Raw genomic sequence first — 9,889 nt, 5'->3', positions numbered from 1 at the left:
AGAAACCCAACATCAACTTCTGGCCTCCACATGCATGTGCACCAGACCACAGATGTACTCAAGGACATGCAAATATGTATGTCTACCCAGAGAAAGAGAGAGGGACTAGTGTAACGAAAACTGTTTGAGTAGAAGTATCTTAATGGACTTTCCTTTGTTGAGACAAAATGCTTGGAGCATCACCAGTTGAGGAGACAGTTCATCTTGGCTCACCAATTTGGAGGGTTCAGTCCATGGTCTCTTGGCTCCCTTGTTTTGAGCCTGAGAGGCAGAGCATCCTGGCAGAAAGCAGTGAAGCCTAATTACAGACTTCCTGCAGCCAGGAAGCTCTGAGAGATTGGAAAGAAGCAGACTTGCAGCCTCCTTCATGGGTGTGTCCCTACTGACCTAAATTCTGTCCACTGGATCCCACCTCCTAGCAGCACCACAGGCAAATGACCAAACCTTTAACTCACAGCCTTTGGGGGCATATCCAGGACCACCACAGCACACAGCAAGGATCTTCCAGCCAAAGGCTTCAATCCTTGTTGAACGTGTTTGTCATCTGATCCTGAAGTGTGGGAAGCTTAGCTGCCTGTGTGTTACAGTGCTGTTCTCTTGCCTGCGGTCACAGCACTCTGTCTCTCAGGAGTCTACCCTAGGTCTTCTGGAAGTTGTTCTTTCTAAATAAACGTGGAGACACAAGGCTTCCGACACCCCATCTGAAAGCACTGTCTCCTTCCCTTAGGAAGGAATTAGGAAACAATGGCTTTAGATGTAGATTTAGATGTAGCCCCCAAGAGCCCTTCAGAAAACGTCTTGAAATCATAGAGTACATCCAGGAACAAAAAGCTGTACAAGCATCTTTCTGTTCCCAGGGCACTCCCACATGGTCTAGAATTGGATAATGTGTCCTGCTGTGAAATGGAAGATAAGAGTGTTTCTTTGGATAAAGGCCTGAGGCAGCCTTGGAAGGAAGGACCAATAGCCATCTCACTAGTGTTGACTCACCGGCCATGAAGGTCTGCGGAAGCAGGAAAGAACCATTCACCCCTGCTTACTGTTTTGCTGAGTCACGCCATTGCAAGTAAGAACTGTGCAAGTGGTGTGGGCTTTTAAAACTGAGTTCTCCAAACTCTGGCTCATTAGGAAAACTGCTGTTACTGTATACTGAGTTTTCTAAAATATTTATTTAGGAAAGAAAACTGGTTTGTGAAGACAGTCTCCATATTTCATATTACACATTTCTAAATAAAAAGATGTTTTGGACAAGATATTTTATATTTACTGATTTTTTAAAAGCTTATTAAACATAAGCCATAATAAACTATATTCTATAAAATTCTATAAAAATATAGAGACATACTAAGAAAAACAGTTAAATGACCTATCAGCTTAACACACAAGGATAGCAGGAAGAATCCGGAAAAGTGGATTCTTCATTGTTAGAAGCAGAGTATGGAGCTTTAGGGTTTGGAAAAGCATTGCTGGGGCTTTTTCAAATGCAGTCTGCTGCTTTCCCCAGACAGTAAAAGGGATTCAGACCCTTCTAGATAACTAACTGGATGTTATCCTTGTGTATTTTCTAGAATGGTTATTTTTGTAAAGTTTTATAAGGGACACTCATTCTCAATGAGGAACAGGCCAAGAACACTAGCAGGGAGGTCTGAGAGAGCCTACTAGGTTTTCTACATCTGTAATTCTAGAACCATCTTGAGGTTAAGAACCGGAAGATAAAAATGACTGTAGCCTGAACTCATGGAGTCATCCCTGCTTTGATAATAGCCATCCTAACACCCATCTATTAGAACCCCAGGCATAAGTCAGCTTTCAGGATCAAGTCAGAAAGCCCTATCTCGGCTTTGGTAGTTTCATATGGATATGAGTGAAGGTTCTGGCCTTACTCTCAGGTCTGACTGTTCTTGGAAGCTCTGGTTCATACTAGTTTTATCAGCTAAGGACCAAATTCTACCACTGTAGCCTTCCCTTTCTCTAATGTCTTTTAAAATCACAGCCTTGACATGAGCACCTAAAATCTTAGATAGCTGACATCATGTCAAGCTGCTCATTATTGAAGCTCTTTGTTTAGAACTGGCTGAAAGTTTGGAGAATGGACTATAATAGAAATTAATGGAAATGAATGTCAACAGAAAATATCTGTGTCGTTCGTGCACAGTTCATATCCAGACTAGTGAGAAGGGACCTGGGGTTGGCTGAGTGACAGAGGATGCTGTGCCCTAATGCAGGACGAGTGCTGCCTTAAGTCTTAGCTGCCCACCGCTACAGACAGATGTTAAGATGGGGTTCTGCAACAGAAATGTGAATCTAAACAGAACTAACTGTTAGCTTAAGCTAGTCAACCCCCAAATTTGAGAAATGGCAAGAGTCATCAGATTTTGACTGGTTTCTGCTCATATGGAAGTGACCATTGTTGTCTCTCATGGCATCACAGCTGTATGAAACACCAAGCTAGTTTTTGTGCAAAGGAACTGCCTTGTCTGTTTCCTGTGAATTAAGAGTGCCAACTGACACCATTTACAAGCCCAACACAAAAGCATCAGAATAAATTACAAAGCAGAGCATGGCCAGATGATTAAACATGAAAGTTACACGTAATTAATAAATCCTTTCTAATTTATCTTGTGTGTGTGTGTGTGTGTGTGTGTGTGTGTGTGTGTGGTGCTTGGGTCCATGTGTGAGGTATGCACAGCTGTGCGTGTATATATACAGAGAACAGAAACTCAGGGTGTTCTGGTCTATTACTCTTCTGCTTTACCCTTATTTCTCCCCAACAGGGCTTCTTAGTGAACCTCAGTGGTAGCCAGCAACTCCATTGACCCTCTTGTCTCTCCCTTCCAGGCATACTCAGCTTTTTAAGCAGCTGCTCAGAACCAAGCTCAGGTCCTCAATGCTGTAGAGCAATCACTCTTACCCAGTGAGCCATTTCTCCAGGATTCCCCTGCAAGGTAGTTGTTATTGTTGTTTTTTTTGTTGTTGTTGTTGCTCCTCTTCCTCCTCCTCCTCCTCCTCCTCTTCCCTTTTGAGACAGAGGTTTTTTGTGTAGCCCTGGCTGTTCTGGGACTAGCTCTGTAGACCAGAGTGGCTTCAAACTCATATCTACCTACCTCTGCCTCCTAATTGCTGGGACTAAAGGCTTGCGTCATTACTGTTGGGCAACTGCTTTTATGGTGAAGACATTAGAAGGTTTTATGTGATTTATATTCTTTCACGAGCCAGGGATATGAATTGGCACAGATCTCAGAATGACTGATGTTGAAACTGACATAAGTTATTTCAGCATCCTGTCAAAAATGAGGAAACATCTGGATAGATAGGCAGTAGACTTGTACAAGGGCATGCAGGATGACCAAGAAGGCATTTCAGGTTTGCTGTCTTCCATGTCTTTCTGTATGTCAGGGCCTTGGCAAAAAACGTGATTATAAAACTAAATGATGTCCTCGCTCACTGTATCTCGATACTATGCTCACAGTGAGTGCACATCTCTGCTCCAAGAGCCCTGGATTCATGAGTGAAAGACACACACACACACACACAAACCTATCTATTTTATTATGCCTTAACTAGCTCAATGACTGGGCCCTTCTAAACCTCCCCTCAGCTAGCACACACTCCCCTTTGGTATTCCTAAATTAACACTTTCTAAAATCTACACTTTATCTCTGCTATCCCAGACCAAATCGGGGGAGTGGGCCAAGGGGCTGCTCTTCCCTGATTCTTCCATGGTTGGGTCTCTGTCTTCCACAGCTCTCATGTTTGTATCCTCTTCCTTCCTTTTGTCCTGGTGAATCTCTTTCTCCTTGCCCTGTGTTTCCTCTCCTGGAATCCTCAAAGTCCCATCAGTGTCCCCATGCCCAGCCATTGGCCACTGGCTCTTTACTGACCAGTCAAAAAACCAATTGTTGGCAGGGACCCACAGCAGACTTGCAAATTCCCATGTAAGCACAACATGTCTACTGACACATGGGGCCTGGCATGAGCCCATTGTCATGTGCATTCTGTGTCCATATCAGATCTGACTGTGCTTGAGGCTCCTATTGATTTTTTAGACAGCCTGGTTCTATTTGTGATGGCCTAGGTCTACTTCCCACTCAGTCACCCATTGTTGCTCTGCTGCTAAGGTTGAAGTCTACCATTGTCCAGATAGCCTTCTGAGCTTGGAGCAAAATGGTGGACTCCCTTTAGCAGATTCCCTTTGGCAGTGAGACTTTCCTCTTCTCAATCTGAGAGATCTCTGACCGACCCCACACCTGCAGAATGTCACATAGCCTTGGCTTGATTATAGGTTCAGCTTCCTTTCTCCCAAGAAGAACCCGCTCAGCTAGCATCTGGGATTCCTGAAATGCCTCCCCATGCTAATGAGGTACCTCAGTCACCCCAGTATCTTAGCTTTTGGCCAATGACCTTTGCCCACCCTACATATTCCTATCCCCCTTCCTCAAAACTATATTAACCTGTGAATCACCCCAAGTAAAGTTGATCTGTCTCCCCAAAGCTGGTTCCAGTGTGTCATTATTACTGTCGCTACTCATGGGCCATCCAAACCCTGTTCTTCAACTCTGCACCCATCATCTTCATGGACCAATGGCCTGGGAGAGAAGGGAGACCCACAGCCCATCTCGGAGGATAATGTACAACATGAATGGGACTTCCTGGCTGCCCACAGTAGCCAGGCAGGTGGGTTGTGCCTGTCCTCCCAGGCTTCCCAGCAGTTTAACTCTCAACTATTAATGACTCCTAGCAGCATCTTAGTGAATTTTGTAGCATCTGTACCCTCATTTCCTAACAAGGCTTACTTACCTGTGATGCAATTAAATGACCAGGTTTTCTGAAGCTTTAATTATCAAGCCACACATGTTCCTGAAACAACAGGATTTTAAAGTTTTAAGTCAGCACAGAATTGTATGTATGGAGTTTTAAAAAAGTAAGTTTCTTTTATAAAAAAGGGGGGGGGGTGCTATAGAGATTGCCCAGCTGCTAAGAGCACTGGATGCTTTTCCAGAGGACCTAGGTTCAGTTCCCAGCACCCACATGGCAGCTTACAACTGTTAGTAACACCCTCTCTGGCCTCAGTAGGCACCAAGGCATATGCATGGCACACATCCATACCTGCAGGCACATAAAATACACATAAAATAAAGACAAATATTTTTAGGTTAAAAAAGTTTCTCCCCCAGGAGTTATTCTTAACAATTGGTACACTTTTTTTTTTTTTTTTGGTTTTTCGAGACAGGGTTTCTCTGTGTAGCCCTGGCTGTCCTGGCACTCACTTTGCAGACCAGGCTGGCCTCGAACTCAGAAATCCGCCTGCCTCTGCCTCCCGAGTGCTGGGATTAAAGGCATGCGCCACCACGCCCAGCTCAATTGGTACACTTTGTCCTGAATGTTCCTGGTCCCTGTGAGAGCCCATGTCCATGAGAACATAATGTGCCTGTGTCTATCTGTCTGTGTGTGGACATATTTTAGTAGTTACATTTATATAGTTATATGTGTGGATTCGGCTTTAAGGCATTATTTTAGTGGTTCTTAACTTACAGATGTAATTGAAATCTAAGACTCCAATAAGATCCAGGGAGAAAGCTCAGTGGATAAAGGTGCTTGCTGCCAAGTCTGATGACTTAGGGTCCATCCTCAGGACCCACATGATGGAAGGAGAAATTACCAGCTCCTAAAACATGTCCTCCAGTGTCCATATACACATGATAGATAGATAGACAAACAGACAGACAGACAGATAGATAAGGTTTTAAATTTTTAAAAAGTGTGATGAAATCTACAAATTCTCTTCAATTGAAACGCCCCACATACTAACATTCACATATTAACATTAGCATTGAGGACCTGAGTTTGGTTCTGAGCAGCTGCTTAAAAAGCTGAGTATGGAGTTGCTGGCTACCACTGAGGTTCACTGAGAAACCCTGTCGAGGAGAAATAAGGGTAAAGGAGAAGAGTAATAGACCAGAACACCCTGAGTTTCTGTTCTCTGTATATATACATGCACAGCTGTGCATACCTCACACATGGACCCATGCACCACACACACACACACACACACACACACACACACACAAGCTAAGCTAATCTAAATTTATAAAAGGTTTATTTATTTATTTATTTATTTTTGGTTTTTTGAGACAGGGTTTCTCTGTGTAGCCCTGGCTGTCCTGGCACTCACTTTGCAGACCAGGCTGGCCTCAAAGTCAGAAATCCGCCTGCCTCTACCTCCCGAGTGCTGGGATTAAAGGCGTGCTCCACCACACCCGGCTGTGTTTATTATTTTTAATTATGTGAAAATGTGTGTATCCATGTCTGGGTATGTGCATGTGTGTGCTGGTTCCTGGAGAGGCTAGAGGCACTGGATTCCTCTGGGGTTGGAGTTAAAAGTGGTTGTGAACCACCTAACAGGGGTGTTGTTTCTAGAAGACCCGTAGTCATGCCTACCTGCTGAGCCTTCTCCCCAGCCCAATAACTGAATTTCACTATGTGGATTGTGTGAAGCCCTTTGAAACACAACCTCATCTCTTTGCTTGCTGAACTTGCCCAACATCAATGCACCTCTTTCTTGCCACATGCTTTCCCTAGAGCTGTGAGCTTCCTAAGGGCAAGGAACATTTCCTACACATCTTGATATTAAAAACCTTCTCTCCATGTACTGAGCCCCAGAATTCCCTTGACACTGAAATTCCCGAGAGGCTCTGCAAACCTACTCATCAGGAGATCAGGTCATTGAGTGGGGCATTAACTAAATTCATGGTTTCCACTTGGTAAGGCAAAGAAAGCACAGAATCCAGTAGCTTTGGATCTCTATCACAGCACTGTGCAGGCTCCTCAGGCAAGCTCACCTTGTTCATCTGAAGAGGAATGACGAGTCCCTCCACATTACATTACACTACATTACATTACATTACATTACATTACATGTATTACAGGGCCGAACAATGTGGCGTGAATGGGATTTGTGGGACCCTGTCTCAGAAAAGGAACATGTCAACAACTAAAAAGACACATTACATAGAGAATCAAGAACTGATTAACTGGGTCAGATTCTGGCCGTTAACTTAGTACTACATGACTTTGGTCAGCTCAACAGCTCCGTGCCTCCTGGTCTTCATTTGTTAAAAATTTAAAAAAAAAAAAAAAAACAAGAACAAGGTCACACAGCAGTGCCCACCGTGTGTATATTGAGGTCTCCATGAGTGAACATACTTTCACTCTTGAGCAATGTCTCTCCTGTCATCAGTACATGTGTTTGCTGCTGCTGCTATGCTAAGACTGGTAGGAACCGTTTTCAGGTAGCTGAAGCAGTGACATGAAGCACTCACAGACATGATGAACTGTGCACAGCAGCTGTGTGAGCTGCAGAGACCTCAGGACCTCAGATGCTGGGAGAGGCTGTAATTGATTTTGAAAGGGTCTCATTACATAACCCAGGTCTTAAGCTAGCCATCTGCCTCCCGGGTCAGGAGTAACAAGCACACACCATCCTGCTTAATTTAGAAGCTAGGGAGGTAGACTGATTGATGGTTGATTGATGGTGCTCTGGGAATCAAATCTAGGAGCTTGCACATCCTAAGTTAGGTGCTCTAGTCGAGAGCTAGTAACACAACTATGCCCAGAATTTCAGGAAAGACTTTAAGCCAAAATTTTAAAAATAGGACATATTGGAGGGTAAAGAAGCCAACATAAAGTGGGAATGATGTTTTTGGGGTCGGGGTGCATTCCCACAGTGAGTGGGGTCACCATGTTCATGAAAGCGGCTCCTTTTCTCCCTGATGGATATTTACAGATCGACGTGCATCATATCCAGCTCAGCATCTGAGGCTTGGGATTTCGGTGACAAGCTGTTATAAGTGGAGAGCTGAGAAAAGAAAAAGTTGTGTTTCCATGGAAGACAAACAAAGCTAAACAGAACTGGCCAAGAGAACACGCAGCTGCTAACAATGAAGTTACGCACCTAAGAGAACCCCCAGGGCTTCAGTCCTCCCCGGGGAGGAGACCAGAGGCAACTCTATGGCTGCCTTCACGGAGCTGTGTGGCCTTTTCAGCCCGACTGGCAAGGAAGGTGTTCTTCCAGTAAGCAATTACCTATTTCCTAAAGAAAACTGCCAAGGCCCACCCCTTTGATCATATAAAATGGAATTAATGCTATCTGGTAAGAGATTCATATCTATAACTCCCAAGCAAATTTCTGGAGGGATTAAATATTCCAAAACTAAACCAAAACAAAAAAACAAACCTAAATGAGTCATGGTGGCTCACACTGCAATCACAGCATTACAATCAGGACGTATAGGTAAGAGGGTCTGAAATTCAAGTGTGCTTCAGCTATGTAGTGAGTTCCAGGCCAGCCTGGGTACCTGGAGACCCTGTCTCCAAAGACAAAACTCCTTCCTGATCCTTCCCTCAAAGTGGAATTGAGTTGTGAAATTAAAAGGACTGAAGGTTGCCACTGTGTGTAAAACTGAACTTTGCTCAGCGGGTTGGTATTTCTCAACAGCAGCAGTAATGGCACAGAAAGGCTGGCCAGCTGTGGAACTCGCTTCCTTCCCTCGAGCCAGGCTGACTCAGGCTGTTGGGTCAGATGGAGCTCCAAACGTTCCCGAGCAGAAGGCCCACACAGACCAAGGAGTTGCCCTGGCAGTTGGGGTTTAGTTCAGCAGCTGTGGAGGGAAAGGTGGTGAGTGCGGTTCCTGAATACCTTTCGATCCCTATGATCCAATGATCTTACAGGTTTATTTAGGATCAATTTAAACCATAGATATGGCTATTTTCTGAACACTGTACCACACCTGAGATGAAGAGAAATTTTTGGAAGAAAGCCTTCACCAGTATCAGAAGGTAAAGATGGCCAGCTAATTTGGCAGATCTAGCAAGAGAGTCCTTAGGGCCATTCACTCCCTTTCAGAGATACAGGGATGCTGTACTTTCAGCAATGCTTATGGATATTATTTCAAAATGAGGAGAGACAGTGCAATCGCTAACAAATGGCACCTTCTTTCTCTGTATACGCTGAGAAGAAGTGAGCAAAAAGCTAAGGGATTCGGTTCTAAGATCCCTCAAGAGCTGGAGAAGTCTCCTTACCCCAATCCTTGGAGAATCAACCTTTAATCCCTCTGGGAAAAGCACAGGAACCTGTGGTTAGGCAAGACCCAGCAAGTGCCTGTAGCCTTGAGTAAACCCTCAGAGAGAAGCGGTTACCACAGAACCACAGCTGTGCCACTCTTGTGGCTCAAATGCCACGACTACTTTGCACCTGGATGTTAACTATGCAATTAACTGTGCATGCTCTAAAGTGCTGCGTGAGGAGGCCGGGACAGAAAGCTGGGGTATTAGAACATGCCTGGGAAGAGGATATTGGACCCTGGCCTCTTCCTCTCTTTATGCTCCTCGGTTTCTATGAAGTAAATAATCCCCTCCATGTCTGTTCTTCTCACAACAGGCCTAAAGGCAACAGAACCAAGCAGCCATCAACTGGTGGAACCATAAACTAAGCTAAGCTAAGCTAAGCTAAGCCTTTTCTCTTTATGTGTTGATTGCCTTGGACATTTTGTTACAGTGACAGAAAGCTGGCGAATACTCTGGGGTTGCACACAGTCCACTTTAGGAGCACTTTTCCTGTGGCCCCTTAAAGATTCTACCTCCTTCCGATGGTGCCTGCCCAGCTGTGGACCAAGTTTGAACACATGAAACTCTGGAGAATATCTCAGAGACAAAAAAGAGCATGGATTACAAACTTTTTCTGCACTGGGATGCTGATAAATGTTAACATCTGTCTTCCCCACATCAGTGGGGGAGTCTAGAGCCCTTTCTACTTGCCTTCGTGAGAAGTTTCTCCACCATGGCTGACTGCAAGCTACACATGTGACATTCATGCCCAGTCAAGAATCAGAAA

The 9,889-nt window shown here is 44.5% G+C and overlaps 1 protein-coding gene across 1 annotated transcript in view; it reads left to right on the top strand.

Annotated features, from left to right (window-relative positions):
• The first annotated feature begins 2,888 nt into the window (after positions 1–2,888).
• The window catches only part of B3gnt2 (UDP-GlcNAc:betaGal beta-1,3-N-acetylglucosaminyltransferase 2), a 108,077-nt gene continuing 101,076 nt past the window's right edge, over positions 2,889–9,889 (top strand). Inside the window, exons 1-2 of the mRNA XM_021175829.2 lie at positions 2,889–2,945; positions 4,493–4,674. The gene's annotated coding sequence lies outside the window, so the exon portion shown is untranslated. The remainder of the gene's footprint in view (positions 2,946–4,492; positions 4,675–9,889) is intronic.

This window comes from Mus caroli, chromosome 11 (genome assembly GCF_900094665.2).
Source record: "Mus caroli chromosome 11, CAROLI_EIJ_v1.1, whole genome shotgun sequence".
Taxonomy (NCBI): domain Eukaryota; kingdom Metazoa; phylum Chordata; class Mammalia; order Rodentia; family Muridae; genus Mus; species Mus caroli.
This window is presented reverse-complemented; position numbering and strand designations above follow the sequence as displayed.